Source organism: Lactuca virosa, chromosome 4 (assembly GCF_052849685.1).
Source record: "Lactuca virosa cultivar CGN04683 chromosome 4, Lactuca_virosa_CGN04683_v6, whole genome shotgun sequence".
NCBI classification, from domain to species: Eukaryota; Viridiplantae; Streptophyta; class Magnoliopsida; order Asterales; family Asteraceae; genus Lactuca; species Lactuca virosa.
This window is the reverse complement of record NC_136429.1, coordinates 452561691-452571764: the sequence shown is the minus strand read 5'-3', so window position 1 is coordinate 452571764 and position 10074 is coordinate 452561691.

Below are 10074 nucleotides of genomic sequence, written 5' to 3'. Positions count from 1 at the left end.
GACTTTCACTTTCCTTTCCAAAACGGCAATCGGATTCTCAATATAATTCAGGCGCTCATCAACCTGAATGTCATCCAGTGGCACCACTGCCTCCGGTTCCACAATGCACTTTCGCAACTGCGAAACGTGGAAAGTGTTGTGGATCCGACCAAGCTCCTCCGGCAGCTCTAGCCTGTAAGCCACCTTGCCAACCCTGGAAATAATCCTGAATGACCCAATGTATCGGGGACCCAATTTTACCCTCTTCCTGAAGCGGATCACACCCTTTCAGGGAGAGACCTTCAGCAGTACCATGTCACCGACCTCAAACTGTAACTCGGATCGGCGCCGGTCGGCGTAACTCTTCTGCCGACTCTGAGCAGTCTGCAGCCGCTGCCTAATCTGCTGAATCTTCTCGGTAGTCTGCAAGACCACCTCCGTCTGACCCATCACCCTGTGACCAACCTCACCCCAACAAACCGGGGTGCGACATCTCCGCCCATACAACAGCTCGAAAGGCGGGGCGCCAATGCTGGAATGATATATGTTGTTGTAGGCGAACTCCGCAAGCGGTAGGTGAGAATCCCAGCTCCCACCGAAATCAATGACACACGCCCTCAACATATCCTCGAGGGTCTGAATGGTCCGCTCGCTCTGACCATCATTCTACGGATGGAATGTTGTGCTGAAGTGCAACCGCGTGCCCAGCTCCTCGTGAAACTTCTGCCAGAAACGGGATGTAAACCTGACATCCCGATCGGAGACAATGGAGACGGGAACCCCATGGCGATACACGATCTCGCGAACATACATGTCGGCCAACTTCTCGGCCGACGAACTCTCCCGAATCGCCAAGAAATGGGCGCTCTTGGTCAATCGTTCCACGATGACCCATATAGCATCAAATCCCTTTGCCGTCCTTGACAGCTTAGTAATGAAATCCATCGTGATCTGTTCCCATTTCCACATGGGAATCTCTAGAGGCTGCAGCTTTCCATGCGGCCTCTGGTGCTCGGCCTTGACCATCCTACAGGTCAAGCACCTCTCGACATACCAAGTGATTTCTCGCTTCATGCACGACCACCAATAGCTCAAACTCAAATCCCGGTACATCTTGGTGGCCCCCGGGTGAATAGAGAAATGAGACTTATGAGCCTCCTCCATAACCATCTTCCTAACCCCACCAGACATCGGTACCCAAACCCGACTGCATCGGGTCAATAATCCCCGACTACCCTGCTCAAACCGTCTATTCTCACCCTTGATCCTCTCCAGCTTCCAGTTCTCTGATCGCATGCCCTCAACCTGGGCATCTCTGATCAAACTCACAAGCGGAGAGTCCACTGATATCCTCATACATACTGCTGGGGTGGAAGACCCAGCTGACTTGCGGCTCAAAGCATCCGCAACCACATTCGCTTTACCAGGATGGTAAAAAGGATCTCGCAGTCGTAGTCCTTGACTACGTCCAGCCACCTACGCTGCCTCATGTTCAGGTTCGGCTGATCCATGATGTGTCTCAAACTCTTGTGATCCGTGTAAATGGTACAGCGGACCCCATAAAGGTAATGTCTCCAAATCTTGAGGGCAAACACCACCGCCCCCAGCTCCAAGTCATGTGTAGGGTATCTGGTCTCATGCGGCTTCAGCTGCCGCGATGCATAAGCTATCACTCACCCTCTCTGCATGAGGACTGCCCCTAAACCTGTGATGGATGCATCACAGAACACTACAAAATCCTCTACTCCCTCCGGGAGTGTCAAGACTGGGGCCTCGCATAATCGCTGTCGGAGGGTCTCAAACGCCCTCTGCTGCTCAGGTCCCCACCGGAAATCCACCCCCTTCCTCGTCAGACGAGTGAGGGGTACCACAATCTTGGAGAAGTCCTGTATGAATCTCCGGTAGTACCCTGCCAATCCCAAAAAGCTCCTGATGTCTAAGGGAGATTTCGGAACCTCCCACTGTATAACCGCCTCGATTTTGGCGGGATCGACCAAAATCCCCTCCTGGTTAAGGATATGTCCGAGGAACTGGACCTCTCGTAGCCAAAACTCACACTTCAAGAACTTGGCGTGCAGCTGTTCTCGTCTCAGAACTCCCAACAACTCCCGCAGGTGCTCCTCATGCTGCTCTCGTGTCTTAGAATACACCAATATATCATCTATAAACACTATGACCGAGCGATCGAGCATCAGTCTACAGACCCGATTCATCAAGTCCATGAACACCGCTGGCGTGTTGGTGAGCCCCAACGGCATCACCACGAACTCGTAATGTCCATAACGAGTTCGGAACACGGTCTTCTCCACGTCCTCCTCTCTGACCCTGACCTGATGAAACCCAGACCTCAAGTCTATCTTGGAAAACCATGATGCGCCCTGCAACTAATCGAAGAGATCGTCTATCATCGGGAGTGGGTAACGGTTCTTCACCGTTAACTTGTTCAACTCCCGGTAGTCAATGCACATCCAGTGCAAACCGTCCTTCTTCCGGACAAAAAGAATCGGTGCTCCCCATGGAGAACTGCTAGGTCGAATGAACTGTTTGCCCAGCAGTTCCTGTAGCTGTGATGACAGCTCCTGCATCTCTGGCGGTGCCAATCGGTACGCCGCCTAAGCGATAGGGGCCGCACCTGGCACCAGGTCGATCCTGAACTCGACCTGCCTTTTCGGAGGTATCCCCGGCAACTCCTCCGGAAAACGTCTGCAAACTCCTTGACCACCGGTACATCTGAAACCGAAATCTGATCCCTGACTCGCGTATCCAATACATACGCTAGGTAACCCGCACCCCGTGCTGAATATATTGCCGAGCCCTGGCGGCAGAACAAAACCCTGACCTCGATCTGGTGCCCTCGCCATATATGATCAACTCTCCCCCACTTGGGGTTTGAACCACTACCCGCTGACCCTCGCAATCAATCACGACACCAAAATGACTGAGCCAGTCCATCCCCACAATCATGCATACATCTCCCATAGGGATCGGAATCAAGTCTATCGGAAAGGACACCCCGAAAATATCCAACTCACACCCTCGATAAACCGAAGAAGCAGAAACCCCATGCTCGTTGGCGATAGAGACTCACAACGGATACTCGAACTCGCCCACTGGCACACTGAACTCCCTACTAAAAGACTGGGATACAAAAGACCGACTCACCCCTGAGTCAAATAAAACCAAAGAAGGCAAGGAGTTCACTAAGAACGTACCTAACCACAGGTACAACAGATAAGCATAAAACATATGTAATAAATGAGATAAAGGATAGAAACATACCATCAACCACATCTGGAGCTGCCCTGGCCTCCTCCGCTGTAAGCTGGAAAGCACGTCCCTGGGCTCTCGGGGGCACTGCTCGACCCTGACTCCCGTCAGTAATCCTCAATGTAGCCGGCACTAGAGCCTGCGCCGGCCTGGCTGCGAGCTGCGGACAGTTGGTCTTCACGTGACCAACCTAATGACAGTGGTAGCAGCTCCTCATATCCTGAACTGGGGCCATCTGACAACAATCCCTCGCATAATGCCCCTCCTGGCCGCATTTGGGGCACCCGCTACCAGACCTACAAGCCCCCGTGTGCCCCTTTCCGCACTTGCCACAAGTTCGGCACTGATGTCCCCCTGTCCTGGAATCAGCGGTCTTAGACCGCTTTGGTGCCGGCTGCGCCTGTGCCGGGGCCCGACCCTGTTCTCTCAGTTATAACTCAATCTCAAGCTCCCGCCGCCTGGCGGCCTCCTGTAACTCCAGAAGCGTATCACAAAGCTGAGTCGCCACAAAACTGTCGAATGTCCGTCTTGAGCATGCTCAGATAACGAGTCATCTGAGCTTGCTCAGAAGCAAACTCCGGGCAGAGCATCGCCCTCTCAGTGGACATACGGGTGATCTCCGTCACCGTCTCCCGACCCTGTCTCAACTCCATAAACTCCTGAGCTAACCGCTCCCGCTCGAATCGAGGAATGTAGCGAGCACAAAACATATCCCTCAACTGCTCCCAAGTAACAGCAGCTCTCTGCTCGTCTGAATACGACCCAGTCATCAAACTCCACCAGTCCTTTGTCCCGGACCTCAGCAAGTTCAGGGCACATCTGACCTTCTGGTCAGTAGGACATAAGCATGTGAAGAAACATCCCTCCACATCAGACAGCCACCTTGTGGATTTTATGGGGTCCTGAGTCCCATCAAAAGTAGGGGGCTTCGTGTTGTCGAAGTCCCGATACCGAAAAGCCCGACCAGCTCCCATCCCTGCCGCCAATACAGCTGTTGCGGCAGCCGCCTCAGTGAGGGCTGCATAGCGATCATCGAAATACTCCACCATCGCGGTCTTAATAGACCCGAACATCTCTGGCAACTCGGCCCGGAACAAAGCAGCAACCTCATCATGCAGGATCTCCCAGATCCTGTCATCCATCTCATCTGGCTTCATTTGGCCGATAGTCTCGGGTGCTGCCGGCGCCCCCTGTCCGCCCTCTCCCTCTCCTGATCCTGATCCCGAACCGGATCCAGTCACAAAGCGCCTGGTCATCACCATTCTGAAACATAACACAAGGTATCAGATAATCCATACAAAGAACTGGGAACCAACTCCCGATAAAACCCTAGGGGTCGTGACTTCCTTGCTACGCGTATGGGTCCTGTGCTTTCAGTCGTACGAGCCCATACTACCTTCCACACCTACCCATATTTGTCCCAAGTATCATCACAACGCCCCAACCATGTATATAATCATAGCGAGCACTCAAGCCTCAATCCTAGAGGAAGGCTAAATATCTCGTAATCGGCGGACTCATCCCAAATAACCTACCCCTCCATGAAACTTCCACCAACCCTACAGCACTCGTGTATGCTAACCATACATAACGCTGGACCCTATAGACTTTCGAATACTCGGTCCAACTCTAAGCCCACAACCAGACAAGGAACAGGAAATAAAGGCAAACCAAACATTCTCAGGCTATAAGATCTTAATTGTGTACAGTCGTGATGCATACACTAAGCAACTACAGTAATGATGTCAATTTCATATAAGGAAAACCCTAGGCTATCAGGCATCATATAATCAGGAAATTTTATCATGCAATTCCTAAAGATCCCTAGCCTAGTACTAGCATGCTGTTTTACTCATATCTCATAACTCAATTAACCGGTAAGGTATTTTGGGGTCTATCCGCGAGCTCCGGCTGATCGTACACATGCATCCTCCTTTTATTATTTTGAAAACATGTTAAGAAAATTGTTTTATAAGCTTGTCCTCAGTTTGAGACTGGAGACACATGAGTGTTTCCTCTAATTCACTCAAACCAAGGCTCTGATACCAACTTGTAACACCCATAAAAATGCAAGCCAATTTAAAATTTTTAAAACGTTCCAAACCATATGATCATTACAAACTTGTTTTTCAAAATAGTATATTGTTAGAGTATCCCAGAATCAAATCATAAAAACATAAAATGTGAGGAGCGGTACGATCACGCCTTTGCCTTCCCGCGATCATCAGAATCACCTGAAACAATAATCGATAAATGTAAGCTTGAAGGCTTAGTGAGTTACCCCCAAAATACCAACGCCATACAGTCATAATCGTTACATATAAGCAAACAGATACAATATGCATAATGAGCCATCAGTCTGACTGGACCGAATCCTGGTCCTCAGTCTATCTGGACCGCACTCCGAGCCTTCGACACGTCTGGACCACCCTCCTCGGGGCCTTCAGCCTATCCGGACTGCTCGCTGGGCCTTCGGCCTGACTAGATTTGCCCGGCCCAGGCCTGCAGTCTACCCGGTCCGCCCAGGGTGTCTTGGCCTACTGCACACAGCAGGACCTGCCTCAACCATTCCCCCAACCAACAAACATGTGTACATATATATATAAACAAGTAAACATGCATATCTAACAGATCACTAACATGGAAACCATCCTATAACCAGGATACCGATCTAACCGATCTCTAGCAGAGCAACCATCCTAAACCAGGATGAAATCTAACATAGCAACCATCCTAAACCAGGATGAAATCTAGCATAGCAATTATCATAGAAACCATCCTAAACAAGGATGAAATCATAGCAATAACATAGCAACCATCCTAAACCAGGATGTAAATCATAAAGGGCCGGCCTTGGTGCCGTAGTCCCTATTGATATAGTGAGGAGAACTCACCTCGCAACTGTCGAATGAAACTAGAAAGTTCAACCCTCGGATCACCAACACGGACTCCACCACCTATAGTTACCATAAAGCCCTTTTTCATAAATCTCCAAATTACCAGAATATCCTCAGAAGTCAACTGGTCAACTATTGGTCAAAGTCAAAGTCCACAGTCAAAGTCAACAGTCCATGTTGACTCAACTCGTCGAGTGTAGTTCACCGACTCGTCGATTCCTTCCTGAACTCGAGAAGTCGTGAAATCCTTGATTGGCTCGTCGAGTTCCCCTTTAACTCGCCGAGTTCATACATGTCCAAGAATTGGGAGAAACCCTAGCCGACTCGCCGAGTCTTCGAACGACTCGCTGAGTTCAAGGCAATCTTCAACAGACTCGTCGAGTTTGTTCATCAACTCGACGAGTTCATGACCATCTTCATATGACTCGCCGAGTTGACTAGGCAACTCGCCGAGTCCTTGCAGACCTTCATCCATGCAGACACTTTTTAAGCCATGCCAAGGTTCCAGATTACAGATCCAAGCTTCTAAGGCATGATTATCACGTAAAGTTGCAAACTTTACACGCATGCAAGGCCCTAAAGGCTCTAAATGACCATTCTAAGCTTCTAATGGAGCTTTACACCTTAGGAGAGTCTCATCCTTGCAAGAGCTGGAAACTTTATGGACTTAGGACTCAAAAGAGGTTCAGATCTGAAGTTTCAACTTCAAATCTAGCTCCCATACCAAAATCCCTTCATGAATAACTAAAGAAGCCCTAGTTTTCACATAAGAATGAAAAAGAGATTAAGGCAAAAGCTTATTACCTTCAAGATGTGCCCAAACTGAAGTAGACTCTGGATCCACACAAAACCTTGATGCTAGCCTGTTGATCTACAAGTTTCCTTTACAAAAGTCACTTCTCAAAGCTCCAAAACACTCTCCAAGCTCTCACTCACGGAAATTAGGGTTTCTGGCTCTCAAGGGGTGATAGAGGACAGTGGGAGGCGCTAATGGTCCAATATATAGGGTGCAAAAACCCTGAAATTTAGGGTTTTCACTGCCAGCACCTACTCGTCGAGTCCCCCATGCCGACTCGACGAGTCACTCATTAATTGACGTGTCCTGACCCGCTGCTACTCGACGAGTCACAGTGTCAACTTGTCGAGTAGACCTTAAAACACGAAATCTAAATGGAAAAATGATGATACCTGACAGTTGGGATGTTACATGATGTCAGTTTATAAAACGATTTGAAACAGATCGTTTGATAATACAATTTTGAAGTATAAGAAATCCTCTTGTTTGACAGTTATAAATCACATATGATTGATGTTATAACTATATTGTTTTCAACTTGTATTCCCTCCTCCCCCCCCCCCCCATAAAAGCATTTAAAATCATTTAAAAGATAAGTTAGGGGTATGAACTCACCTGTAGTGAGTGATTCGAATGAAAGATCGATATAGGATGCTAAGTATGCCAAGTGAAGTCCCGAGCACAAACAGATCCTAATAAGCATATAATAACACATATATGTATATAATTAGTGTATATAACAACTAATCATGATAAGGAATAACCTTAGGGACTAGGAAACACTTGGAATGAAGTGTTACAATCACAAATGATTGTATAAAAGGTGTTCACGGCCACACAAGGGTATGTTTACGGCCAAAGGGGTGTTCACGGCCATGACATGAAGGGTTTACGACCATATGAAGAGTTTACGGCCGTAAAATCTTGATGTTCATGCTAAAATGGTTGATTCTTGGATGCTAATCATGTGCTTCTAATGGATAACAGGTATATGGAAAGGATACTTACGATTTGGAAGCTTGAAGGGGTGTTTACGGCTCATAGAACTAGTGTGTGTTCTTGGTGTTCTTGATGATTTGAAGATCTAACCCCAAAAAGAGATGAATTCACGGATGAAATCATGGGGTTTTACTAGATCAAGAAGGATATCAACTAATAATGAAAGAATCACTTAAAACTTTGACGAGAAATGGAAGTGTTCTTGATGATACTTGAGAGAGAAATGAGTGTTCTTGACTTGAAGATGTGAGAAGTGAAGAAAAATGAAGGAAAATCATACTTAAGGAGAAAGTTCACGGCCAGACAAGAGTTTACGGCTGTAAACTCTAGTTTGCGGCCAAAAACTCCTTGTGATGGAGTTTTCCGCCTTGAATGCTACACAATGAACTCTAGTAGATACTTCCTAACACCCAATCCTTGAATGTACTAGGCTTAGAACACTCAAACAGACCCTTAACAAAGCTAAAAGATAGCATAAACAAGTCTGACTGATGATTGAATTGAATGACTTTTCAAGATAGAAATTTCGGGTTGTCACATCGGTCGTCATGGGAAGGTGAAAGCGTGACTGTACACATTCATCAACAACAATGAAGATTCCACACTTTAATATTACTCTGATTTTCAATAAATGTATTTGGAATAAATGGTTTTCTTCATAAAGGATTTATAATTGGGAAGCTTTACTTTAATAAAATGAAAATTTTTGGTTGTGAAAATGGGATGTTACAGCACATAGTTTTTGATTCGTTTATCCGTTAATGACCCGTCCCGCTAACCCTTTTATTAAAAGGGTCCGATATGGATCATCACCTATCCGCTCCGTTTATAACTTGCCCCGTATAAATTTTAAAATTATATATTTATAGTTTATAAAGCCTAAAGTTTAATTTTAATTCCAATCACAAGCCCAAAGGACAATGACCAAATACTATATTGTTTTTCTACATATGACTTACGGAGTCGACTTCTAGACTTCCAGTCTTCTACCAAGAATCATGATGTCATTTCATTTTTATTTCATAAAAGGAATCGTCAATTTCATTTATAAGTCAATAAAGTCATTTATAAACCGAAAGAAAGTTTGCAATTATTATTCTCTGCCACTACAATTGAGAGTAAAAAATCAATCGAAAGTTACTACAATAATGATTTTAATTTCAATAAAAAATCATTGAGTACGTAATGCGTTTTCTAAATTACCATTTGTTTTATTTAAGAAATGTTATTTTAAGAATTAAATAAATGTGTTTGATTATTTAGAAAACCTACGCATATCTGGTGGATAATGGTTTGAGTTTGAGTATTCAAAATCCTACGTGTTACAAAGTCGGTGTGGATCAGATTTTGAAATTTGTTAAAAGGGTTGGATCAAGATTGATTGTCTCGGAACCCACGCCATTGTGTGGTCTTAAAAACCATTGGATATTTATTTGAAAAAGATTTTTGATCAACGTCACCCAAATAAAACTAACAATTGGTGTAATAACTTCAAATATTGTTAAATAAAATCCTGGACATAAGAAATCTAAGCAAGATTATGTAGATTCTGATTCCCAGTCAAAGGGACGCCAACCAATACAGATTTTAGCCACACTAAAATCCTGATTAAGAAACAATAAATAAAATTATCGCCAACCGAATATTTCATGTGCTCACAATCCACTCATTATTGTTTTCATCAAGGTAATTATTTCATATAGATGTAGTTAAAAACTATATAAAATTCAAAATCTACACTTTGGTTTATGTTTTTCGTAAAATTCAATTTCCAAGGCTTATTTTCTAGGGTAAAATACATAAAAAATTATATTATTATCATTGTTATATTTTAACAATTATATTTTAGTTTTCTCAATAAAAACAACCATTGATAATTTTTTTTATATCAACCATTTTGATTTGTTATGACGTGCTATATGGTTACAAAAGAAAATATACTCAATATTTAGTGGCTTTAGTAAAAAAAAATTTACACTAAATGTTTCGCTAAAACAGGTTTGACAGTAAGATTTCGAAGGCCCTATACAATTTAACAAAAAACCAGTTCTAATACTTAAAAGATATAAAAGTTTAAACAAAACAATTATAAATTTTTATTATCCATTGCAAAATACATAGATTAAAAATTCATTC